Source organism: Lemur catta, chromosome 11 (genome assembly GCF_020740605.2).
Source record: "Lemur catta isolate mLemCat1 chromosome 11, mLemCat1.pri, whole genome shotgun sequence".
Classification (NCBI taxonomy): domain Eukaryota; kingdom Metazoa; phylum Chordata; class Mammalia; order Primates; family Lemuridae; genus Lemur; species Lemur catta.
In genome coordinates this window covers 18,984,717-18,996,985 of record NC_059138.1, presented here as the reverse complement: position 1 = coordinate 18,996,985, position 12,269 = coordinate 18,984,717, and the positions used below count along the sequence as shown (strand labels likewise).

Here is a 12,269-nt window from a genome sequence, read left to right as displayed (position 1 = left end):
ATTTGACCTGGAAGGTACAAACAAAACCAAAGTGGCAGTTTTTGCTTTACCTTTCTGACTACGTTCTTTCAAATGGTGACAAAAAAAAGTGCAGTCTGCTATAAAATGTGTGGAGTGTGTTTGGTGGGAAATAAAATAATCAGAAAAACATATTTATCCCTTAACCATACTGTACGTGCTAGACAGTAGAAATTATATATACACACATATGTATAGAAGTTATATATGTGTGTATATCTACAGAAAGGGAAAAGCATGTGCATGTTAATGATATTTTCGAACCACAACTTTTGTCATCATTTCTAGCATTTAACTGAAGCATTTAACAAACACTTTGAAAGACTTACTCTAGTCCAGTGCTGTGTGGAAGCTAACAGTTCTGAGTGCTCTCGGTATTACTGACTCACATTCCCCTTAGGAGTTTGTACCTCAAATCCTAAATCTCTGCCTTAAAGTTTCTATAGATATGGAGACTTTATCCTGGAAATCTAAGCTAGATAGCTATTTCTGTGTTTTGCTCATGCTTTTCCATTTGACAAGAAAAACTGTTTGGATTGGCGGAATTATGAAAAAAAAACTTCGCAGGAAACTAAAGAGTGGCATGGAAGATCACTGTTTCTTTTGGCCTTCCCTTGACTGTATCTCTTTCCACCTCATCAGTTTATCTCATCAACCACGATGAATGATCTCCACTCCATCCCTTTTAATTCTGTATGTCCCCCAAGTTTTACCTTCATATCTCATGCCTCATTCTTTCCTCCCTTTCCTCTTTTCAGCCCTTGCCTCCAGATTCAGCCCTTTTTCTGCGTGGGGGCGCAGCTCGGGCCTCCCCAAAGGCCTCCTTCCCCTGCAAGTGCCTCCCCCCGCAGACCACCCCTCTCCCCACTCAGACTCTGTCCTCAGCAACTCTACCTCCTTACCGCTCTTTGACCTCCTTTAATCTCCTTCACAGTCTGGCCTTTGACTTCTGGGCCTCTTCTTACCTTTCTTTACCTGAAATGTCCTGCCCCTTACTGGGGTCTCCTTCACACCCTTCTCTCGGGTCCCATCCCTTCTGCCGCCAAGCCCAGCATTCCTCCACGGCTCGGCCTGGTCAGCGTTAGCCTCAGTTTGTTCGCGTGCCCATGGGCTGGGAAGGAAGTGTGTGGTGCACAGTGGGGCCAAGAATCCCCCTGGGCTGTGGCCCCTGCCTCGCCCCCTTCGCCCCTCCCGAGCCCCGGTTGCGGCGCTTCCTGGGCGGATGGCTTGGACTTGCTGCAGCAGCTGCGGTTCTGCTGTGTCATGCAAGAAGGCGGCGGCGGCGGCGGCGGCGGCCGCCGGAGCTGAAGGGGGAGGAGGGGAGGAACCTGATCCTCCGGTAGCGAAGGGCTGGAGGCAAACACCGAGCTCCCCCAGAGCCGCCCGGGAGCAGGGAGGGCTCCGCTAGCCCGGGGGGCCCTCCCCGCGGGGCAGATGGTAAGTGGGGCGGCGCAGGTGGTCGCCTTGGGAAGGGAGCGCGCAGGGGGGTTAGGTGGGACTGCGGGAGGCCCTAGGAGTCACCTCCGCCGAACTGAAGGAGCCCAGTGTCCAGCTGAAAGGGACCCTGGCCATAATAGGGATGACCAGCCAAACGCAGCAATAATTACTATTCAAATGACGCCCTGCACTTGACCCAGGCAGCACAGAGGGTGGAGTTGTGCATCCCGAACCCAGGGCAGAGCTGGAGGTAATGATTCAGGGTTTAAGAAACAACATCCCATCCACCCTGGCGCTTTAGGGTGCAACTGAATAGCGAAAGCCAACCTACAATATATTCCTATAGCCTTGCAGTGCTGTCTGGGTTGTCTTGTTTAAAACTAGGAAAGGGGATGGGAAACCTGCCCAACCTCACTTTAGCAAGAAAATAATGCTTTTGGCCAATGGCCTTGGACAAACAACCTCGGGTGCAATTAAACAATCAATAGGAAGAAGAGCTCCATCCCCCTCACCACCCTGCTTCCCCACGCTCCTTTGACCAGGGTAATTCATCCGCTTAAAGGAGAAAGAAAACTATGTGTTATATTACCTCCCAGCTGACCCCACTGTCAGCCTTCCCACCACACAAGATGCAAACCCCACTCCTCACCCCTCTTCAGAGCTGTGGTTCTGAGAGACATTGCAATACTGCTCACGTTGGATGAGACTGCCTTAAACTCTGAGCAATTTCACCTGCCTTGACCTTTGCCCACAGGGGATGCAGAAACTTACAGCTGAGAGCAGGGGAATGGAGGGACAGGCTGGGCACATTACTTCTTTCACCTGAGTGCGATTTGCCAGACTGGTGTTTTTTATTATTATTCCTTTTCATTTCACTCCTAGAAATTTCAAAGCACTTTCTGAAACAATTTTTTTTAATGTCAGTCATACATTGAGAAGGGGGTGACGGGATTAACTGAAAGGCTAATGACTGTCTCAAAAGCACATGCTGTTGCTAAGGAACTCAAGCTCATCCTGCTCACTAATCACTGTGTGTTACGTGGAAATCAAACTGCTCAGAGTGTTATTAAAATGAATGGCATTGAGTTAGAGGCATTCTTGCTTATGTTGTAGCATCCTGGATTATTATCGATGGCCTCACACCCACATATCTTGTTTTCCTAATTTGATTTCTGTATTTGCGTCACTGCCAGGGACACTCAGACTAGACCAGTCAGGTTCACTTCCTGTTTCTCAGAACTGGTTTATATTTGGTCTCGTAGCAATAGCTGGTAAAACATTATCAAACTGATCCTCTTGGAAAGAAATCCTTGCTTTCCGTTGAAAACAAATTATCCCAATTAAATTCTAATTCCTGTGGAAAACGTCATCATTTGAGGAATAAAGTAGACTGCCAGTGGTCATTTGAGAAAACCATTCTTGAAGTGTAAAGCATAGAAAAAGCCAGCATCTTATTTCTTTTACCCAGAATCTTCATTCCTCAGCATCAGAACTAAAACAAACTCAAGCAGAGAGTAGATTTAAGTATGATATTTCTAAAATGAAGTGCAAAAAATACACACTGAAGCTGGGAAAATCATTTAGACTAAGTAAGGCATAGACTTGAATGGAATCCAGGCCCAGGAAGGACAAATCAGCTTGGGTTCGCATTGAGGCACTCGGAGAACACAGTGTGATTACACGGCTGCACTACAAATAGGAAGCCCCATCAGTTTGTGTACTAATTGTCTCTTTTACCAATTCCTCTATGTCCCTGGAAGAGACATTTTTTCTCCCTGTTCCTTCCTCTTTGTAACAAAGATATCATAAGACAATATCATAAAGATAAGCATGATATAAATACTGGTGGATTCTGATGTAGTTAATTTGTTTAGATGGAAAATAAAGCCTTAGAAAAGGGTATATATGGCACTGAGGAAAGATCAGCTGACAGAACGTCAGGAAATTTGCTCCCACTTCTATAGACGGTGTGACCTTGGGTGAGCCATTATAGGTCTTCTCATGTTAGTTTCCTCACGGAAGCTTAAATGAAAGTGCTGGACTAAAGGATCTCTAAGGTTCCTTCCATTTACAAAATTCTATAATAAATTGAACTCGCTACATAAAAATTTCAATTTTAGCTAGATTTTGCAATGTTAAATTTTAGCACTGAACCTATAATACTGTCCATAGAGAGCTTGGGGGAAATGACAGGAAATGATTTGCTGTTGATGCATTACTTCTTAGTGTCAGTTGCCAGACAAATAAAATCTACCTCGTTCCTGATGTACTTCGCTTGGTGGTGTTTGTGAAAGCAACAGGATAAGAGGTACAAAAGGATATAAAAGTGTAGAGAAAGGCCTTTCAGTCCTTTTATTTATTTATTTAGAGATGGGGTCTTCTTGTGTTGCCCAGTTGGCCTTGAAATCCTGGGTTTAAGCGATCCTCCCACCTCAGCCTCCTGAGTGGCTGGGACTACAGGTGCATGTCACCACACTGGCCTTTCATTCATTTTAGATGTAGTTAACCCAAAGTACTCTGATTATCAAAGTGGTGAAATGATGGAGGAAGGGTTATACAAGAAATAAATTATCAACTGAATCCTCATGGAACTAATAATCAATTTGCCTATATTTTAATTAGTGATAGGCAAAAATAGAACTAGCTCAGATTTTAGAATTTTTCAGATTTAAGATATTAAGAAGTAGCATGAAGAAATATGAGATTTGTGCTGGAGAGAAAAGACCTGACTTTGAAACCCAACTCTGCCACTTAATTCATTATTGAGTGCCTGCTGTGTGTCAGGTACTGTGCTAGGTATACAAAGATGGATATAACACAGTCCCTACTCTAAAGGACGTTAGAGTATAATGAGGAGATAGATGAGTACACAGTTGATCACACAACAGTGAGACGATATCAACAGGGGAGCTCATAAAAACCTTGACTGGGCATATTCAGGGTCACAGACCGAGCACATAAGATGAATCTTGAGATGAATTCTGAAGGATAAGTAAAGGTAAGCCAGACAAGTGGGCAGGTTAAAGGGAAAGGTATTCCAGGCCAAAAAAAAAAAAAAAAAAAGGACTATGTGTAAAGACCTTGAGGTAAAAAGCTGTGCCCAGAGAGTTGAGGGTGAAGGCCAGTGCCCAGCAAGTAGGTTCTTGGTAAATACGTTGTGTGAATGCAGGGCAGACGTCCTGAAGGACATCCAGAAAGATTAGCGTGGTCTTGTATTGTGAAAAGGCTTGTCTGTTTTCCTAAGATGTTTGAGCTTATTCTAAGGCCAATGGAGAGCCATTGATGAAGTTTAAGGAGCATAGTGAAGTGATCAGGTGTCCATTTTAGAAAGATCACTCCAGTTTGGAGAATTTATTAGTGTGAGTAACGCTGTAAGCAGAGAGACTAGTTAGGAGTTTGTTTTGTTTTAGCATTATAGAAAAGAAATGATGGGTGTCTAAACTAAGGTAGTAAGAATGGAAATGGAAAGACTCAAGAAATATTGGCCGGGCGCGGTGGCTCACGCCTGTAATCCTAGCCCTCTGGGAGGCTGAGGCGGGTGGATCACTCGAGGTCAGGAGTTCAAGACCAGCCTGAGCGAGACCCTGTCTCTACTAAAAATAGAAAGAAATTATGGGGACAACTAAAAGTATATACAGAAAAAATTAGCCTTGCATGGTGGCGCATGCCTGTAGTCCCAGTTACTCGGGGGGCTGAGGCAGTAGGATCGCTTAAGCCCAGGAGTTTGAGGTTGCTGTGAGCTAGGCTGATGCCACGGCACTCACTCTAGCCCAGGCAACAAAGTGAGACTCTGTCTCAAAAAAAAAAAAAAAAGAAAGAAAGAAAGAAAGAAATATTAAGGACCTAGAACCAACCGAATGCAATTATTGATTATATCTGCAGGAGATAATGAGAGGAGATTTATGGTTTAGGTAATTGGGACAATGATAACATTCAGCTAGATGGGGACCTCAGGAGGAGAAGCAGGTTGTGGAGGGAAGGTGATTAGTTTAATTTTAACCGTGTTAGCTTTGAAGTATCCATGGGATATCAAAGTGAAGCTGGCTACTATACAATTAAACAGGGAGGTCTAGAACTAGAAGAGAGACCTATTCTGGAGTCATCAGAATAAGTGATAGTTCATGGAAGTAGATGAAATCCCCAAGAGAGAAGGTATAGAGAAAGAAAAGAAGAGGCCTCCTATGGAACCCTACAAAACTGCCAACATTTGAAAGGTAAGGACAGAAAGATACAGGGGAAGAATACCCAGAGAGGAAGGAGGACCAGGAGCAAGCAGTTTCAGAGGAGCCAAGGGAGGAAATATCAACAGTATTAAATACCAGAGGAGGTCAAGAAAAATGGAGACTGATATATCCTTGCATTTAGCAACAAGGAGGTCATCGGTGTGTTTGGCAAGAAGGAGTGTATAGTAAAATGGGTATAGTAACCAGATTGCAGTGGGTTAAGGAGAGGATGGAAGTAGAGGAAGCAGGTAGAGGAAGTTCTTTTAGATAAGAAGGACTAAAGGGCAAGTAGGGAAGGAAAATAAAAGTATTGGGAAGAGAAGAGTTAAATTCATGGCCTGTGAGGTTAAGGTTACTTAGGGAAAGAAGGAAATACTATAGTAATATAGAATTCTTGATTCTTCTGGCCTTCCTCAAATTAAATGGCATCACCAATTGCTCAAGCCAAAAAGCATGTAGACATTCTTGATTCTTCTCTTTCCCTCAGTTTTCACATCCAATCCATGAGACATTCAGGTCAATTCTACCTCTAAAACATTTCCAAAATGCCTCTTTCTGTTTCCACTGCTACCACCCTCCTACAAACCACCATAGTCTCTCTTCTGTGCTCCTGTAATAGCTTTCTAAATGGCTTTCCTGCTTCCGCTCTTGTCCCCATTTTCCACAGCACAGCTAGAGTTACACAAATCATAAGACGCATATCAGATCATATGGCTTCTCCTCTTAGAATGCCTCCATATCTGCTGATTGCACTTGGGATAGAGTCCAGACTCCTCTGCTGGCGGACAAAGCCCTCTGTTGCATCCCAGACCACCTCTATGACCTCATCTCCCATCGCTCTCCACCACTGCAGTCACACTGGCCTTTTCTCTATTCTTCAAGCACGTTGAATTTGCTCTTGTTTTAAAGGACTTGGCCCATATATTTCCTTGGAATAATACTCTTTTGGTCATTTTGATCTTTGTTTAAATGTCACCTCTAAGAGGCCCTTCCTAACCTCTCCACCTGAAGGATCCTTCTCTGTCTACCTTTCTAACCATCTTATGTATTTGTCTCATAGTAGTATAACTTTATTACTATTTGTTTTTATTACTGATGGTTGAGAACCCCTCTAAAATGTAAACCCCGTGAGGATTCCTGGCACATAGTAGGCACTTAACAACAGATTAATACAAATTAGAAACATCAAGAATCAGAGTCTGGTGTGATTGAGGACTGGTCAGTGGTGACGGGTTACTAGGCTTTTAAGGTTTGAGAAGTGGAAGAGTTCCCAGCTGTGTGACCCTGGGCATTCACATTCTCTGAGCTTCACTTTGTGGTTAACGAGACTACGCACCTCACAGGGCTGTTAGGAAAATGAAATGCAGTAGTGTAAGTATCAGCATCAGACAGTCTTACCAATCTGTTTTCAGGAATTGGGACTTCTGTGAATCAATTCATAACCTCTGCCTATGGGCTCCCCTGTAATGGGGTTAGCCCTTGATGATTACTTATTATTAGAATAAAGGATTCACTAAATTATGACTTTTTAAAAATACCAGGATATCTGATAGAGTCTGGAAATTAGATTATTTAAGAAGAATCAAAGTGCTCCTACAAATCAATAAGAAAAGCATAAAAAACTCTGAAACACTGGACAAAACGATATAACAGATTGCATTCAGAGAAATACAAATGGGCCAGGCACAGTGGCCTGTAATCCTAGCACTCTGAGAGACCAAGATAGGAAGATTGGTTGAGCTCAGGAGTTCTAGACCAGCTTGAGCAAGAGTGAGACCCCATCTCTATAAAAAATAGAAAAATTAGCTGGACGTGTGGCTCAATGCCTATAGTCCTAGCTATTCAGGAGGCTGAGGCAGGAGGATCTCTTAAGCCCAGCAGTTTGAGGCTGCAGTTAGCTATGATGACACTACTGCACTCTAGCCTCCAAATAAATAAATAAATAAAATAAAATGGATCTTAAAATATGTAAAAATACTCCCCTTTCTTAAAACAAGAGACATGCTCCTTACAACTGCAATGAGATCTATTTTTTACATACCAGGTTGACAAAAATAAAATAAAAATTAATAACATACTTGGCTAGCCAGACTGGGAAGCAGGCACTTTCTTGTACTGTCAGTGGGAGTGGAAGTTGGTACAACTGTGAAGGGCAATATGGCATCACTTACTCAATTTTTAAATGCACAAAGCCTTTGACCTGTTAATTCTACTTTTAGCTATTTATCCAATAGATATACTCACACATATATTGAAGGGTGATTCTTCTAGGACCTTCACTGAAGCATCATTTATAGTGGTAGTTAAAGACTGAAAACAGCCATCAATAAAAAAGTGGTTAAATAAGTTATGGTAGAGTTATACAAGTGAAAAGGAGGCAGCTGTTAAAATTTGTGAGGCAAGTCTAGGCATACTGATATGAAAAGACCTTCCTGATACATTACTAAGTAAAAAAAATGAAGATGAAGAACCACATGTGTATTTTGCAAGCATTGCATTTCCTTTTAAGAGGTTATTTACATTTTTTGATCTGAAAAACACTATCCCTGGCAAGATAAAATAGAGCAGGGGATGAGCAGATGGGGGAGACCAGTTGAGAGGGGATTTCAGTGGTTCTTGTGAGCGATGGTGGTTGTCCAGATTAAGGCGGTGGCAACCTCAGGGAGAGAAAGGACGAAAGTCAAGAGTTATTTGAAAGAACCTGATGATTGATTGGAAATAGTGGGTTATGGAAAGGGAGTCATACGGTCATGGTTGACTTGAGAGTTCTTCCAAAATCGGATACAGGAGCAGAGGTGTTAGTCACCAAGATGGAGAATGCTGGGACAGAACTGCAGGGGAAGACCAGATATTCTAAGTGAAGATGTCCCCTGCAGACTTACAGACATGGGTCTAAAGCCCAGAAGAGCTACTGGAACTGGATTTATAAATTTGAAAGAAGATTTCCTAGGGAGGATAGATAGAATCAAAAGAAAAGTGGGCCCAGGACTCAACTCTGACCATTTAGAAATTGGAAAGAAAAGAAAGAGCTGGCAGTGGAGACGAAGAATCAGAAACCAGAGAAATAAAACCGGGAGACTTTGGGGCCAAAGAAACCAAGAGAAGAATGTGTTAAGGAGGATCCGCTTGTTGTTCTATACTGCCAAAAGGCCAAGGAAGATTATTTTAACTTGTTTCTCACATGAGCTCCTTGAGAGTGAGGATTATTGTATTTATTTTTGTGTTGCCAGGGCTTGCCCTGTGCCTCACACATAATAAATGGTCAGTAAGCTTTTGTTAAATGGGAGAAAGACAGAGAAAGACACACAGAGTGATAGACCGAGATACAGAAAGACAGTAGAATTTACATTGGAGTCTTAAAAAATAAATAAATAAGCAGATTCCCTTGAAGTTTAGCACCAACCACGCTTGATCTTAGGAGACATTGGGAGATTCTGCTCCCTTTGTTTTACTCTGGAGCTAACACAGTGATTGGGCTGTCACAGAACTACATTGTTGTCATGTTAAATGCCTCTGCAAGACATTTTGATAAGTAATATTCACCTATGTCTGGTTAGTCTGAGTCATTTTATCTTTATTTAGGTCCTGGGTGATGACAAAAAGAGCAATTTTCTTTTCCTCGTCTATCTGACTCCATCACATCACCCGGAATCAGTTGATGGAAGCTGGAGAAGCCATTTCGGTGCCACCACAGTGATGTGATGCACTGTAACCACTCCTAGGGCCGCCCAGCCCCAGTTTCCCGTCAAAGGGAAAGATGACTTCTGGCAGGAAGAGACTTCCAACCTCTTAGAGAAACCATCAGCTTCTTAGTCTGTTATTGTTTCTGCATAAAAATGTTGCTGCGATCAGGGAGACTGTACAGAGTATCAAAGGAGAACATGTTTGACTTTGTTCTGAGAACGTGGATATCTTCTACATAACCAAAGAGTGTCCTTGAATTAGAAATTTTAGAAAATAAAATGATAGATGTATTTTAAGCAATATTAAAAATGTTATGACATCCTGTATTATTTAGTTATACCAAAGGTCAGCAAACTTTTTCTTTAAAGGGCCAGATAGGAAATGTTTTAGGCTTTCCTGGCCCTATAGTCTCTGTCCCAGCTACTCAATTCTGCCACTGTAGTGGGAAAGCAGCTATAGACAATGCTTAAATGAATGAGCATGGCTGTGTTCCAATAAAACTTTAGTTATGGACACTGATATTTAAGTTTCATATAATTTTTACATGTCACGAACTATCATTCTTCTTTTGATTTTTTCCAATCATTTAAAAATGTGAAAAGTATTCTTAGCTCACAGGCAGTACAAAAGCTGGGTGTGGACTGCATTTGGCCTTTGGGCAAGTAGTTTGGCAACCTCTGATCAGACAAATATGATCGTGTTATGAAAAAGATTTTCATGTTTGGACTTCTGTAGAAAATAATTGGTTTCATGTATGTTCCTTTATTTTAGCTTCTCAAATTTACTTGCACATATACATGCATTTGTCTACGTCTGACATATTTGGCAATAAAGTACATCCCCTCAGTTCAGTATTCTTTGAACAATTTGCTCCCTTTTGTCCTCGTACATGTGCATGAATGTAGTATTTTTATAGACAAACTGAAGAATTCTTACTACTTGACTTTACAAACACCCAAACCAAGAGAGGACACAATAATTCTAATCATGCATTAATTCATTCAGTCAGTGCATATATATTAATGATCTACTTCTTACATAGTATAATACTGAGTATTATAGAGTTAGAGATAAAAGAGATAGGTAATGGATAGATAGGTAGATAGATAAGTAGGTAGATGAAAAATCTAGTGGCCAAAAGTTCAGTGAGAATTATCCAGGTATACCACAGTATAAAAGTATAAGTGTGGTCATTTAAAGCAACAGATGGGCAGTCACAAAAAACTAAGTTTAAATCTGAGCTCTTTTGCATCCCAGCTGTTTGACCTTGGGCTGATTACATAAACCACGTAAGCTGCAGTTTCCTCTTTTTAAAATGGGGATACGGCCAGGCGTGGTGGCTCACACCTGTAATCCTAGCACTCTGGGAGGCCGAGGCGGGTGGATTGCTCGAGGTCAGGAGTTCGAGATCAGCCTCAGCAAGAGCGAGACCCCGTCTCTACTAAAAATAGAAAGAAATTATCTGGCCAACTAAAATATATATATAGAAAAAATTAGCCGGGCATGGTGGTACATGCCTGTAGTCCCAGCTACTGGGGAGGCTGAGGCAGTAGGATCGCTTAAGCCCAGGAGTTTGAGGTTGCTGTGAGCTAGGCTGACGCCACGGCACTCACTCTAGCCCGGGCAACACAATGAGACTCTGTCTCAAAAATAAATAAAATGGGGATAATAACTACCTACCTCTCAAGGAGGTGATGGGAATTAAATAAGATAGTGTATGTAAATCAGATAGTATGGTGCCTGGGACATGGTAAGCGATCAGTAAATGGTAGCTGTTGTTGCTCAGTGGCAATATGAAGGTATATAACTTGTCCCAAGAAAGCACACAAAGGCAAAGCAGCATAACCTTGTAAGTCAAGAAGTCATGGACGCATATGGAAACCCACCAACCTGAGAGTTGACATTGACATCTGATAGAGAACATTTGGGTGAAAATAAAAGCAGAAGTGACATTGTCACAGGAGCATACAACAAGGCACCTTGCCAGTTGTCTTGCCTTTGTCTTCCCGAGAAGCCAGCTGCTGGATTATCTGAGAGCTCTACTTAGAGGTCTAGCTCCCCAGCCTCCAGTCAGGTCAGCTGAGGGCCTCAGTCATCTGCAGATCCCCGATGTTATACCTCCATGCCCCTCTACCCAATTCTGGGCTTCCACCCTCTGCCCTCCACCCTTCAGCCCTGGGTCACTCTGCCTTGTATCCCAGGCTCTTCTAGATGTGGGACCCTGCCCTCAACCCTGGCCTACTTTACCATGACCCTGATATCTTGTTTAGCTTAGCTCTGACCAGTCCTCCTCCCCAGGGGGCTGTATTCTGGTGCGTACACCCCTGCTGTGAGCTCCTTAAACCATGGGACACATGTGCCTTACTCTTCCTCAATAACCGTCTGCTGGAGTAAGGCCAGACTGCTTGGCATCAATAGCTTCCTAAACTTTCTGTTGGTATAAGACACCAGGTCTTGCAGAGCAGCCCTAATCCAGGCTGGTTTCTGTCTTCACAGCCTGTGTCCTGAGTAGTACCCCCCTCCCCAGTCTTGGCTCATGCCCTCTCCCCACTGGCCATGTCTTGCCAACTCGTTCTAGCATGCCTTGTGATCCTGTTATGGCAACATCAATAATGCTTTCCCAATACAAATGACAAAATTATTAGCACAGGGGCATGATATAGGGCTAACAGAAAACTTAAATTTATCTGACACCTGCTGACAATCTCATTCCACTGAAAAGTAAGCGTCAAGTAAGGTTGGCATGACTTAAATATAAACTAATTTTTTGTTGAAGTGGTACTAGTCTATGCTAAATTCTAACCAGCTAAGAAGAATATGTTGAGGAAATGGAAGTGACAAAACTTATAATAAGTGACCAAGGCATCCTTGAACTTGTAATAGCCAGAGAAGGCAATTCTGCACTTG

General features: G+C 42.6%; 1 protein-coding gene across 1 annotated transcript in view; it reads left to right on the top strand.

The window, feature by feature from the left end:
• The first annotated feature begins 1,320 nt into the window (after positions 1 to 1,320).
• Positions 1,321 to 12,269, top strand: part of MKLN1 (muskelin 1) — a 264,096-nt gene continuing 253,147 nt past the window's right edge. Inside the window, exon 1 of the mRNA XM_045565477.1 lies at positions 1,321 to 1,455. The gene's annotated coding sequence lies outside the window, so the exon portion shown is untranslated. The remainder of the gene's footprint in view (positions 1,456 to 12,269) is intronic.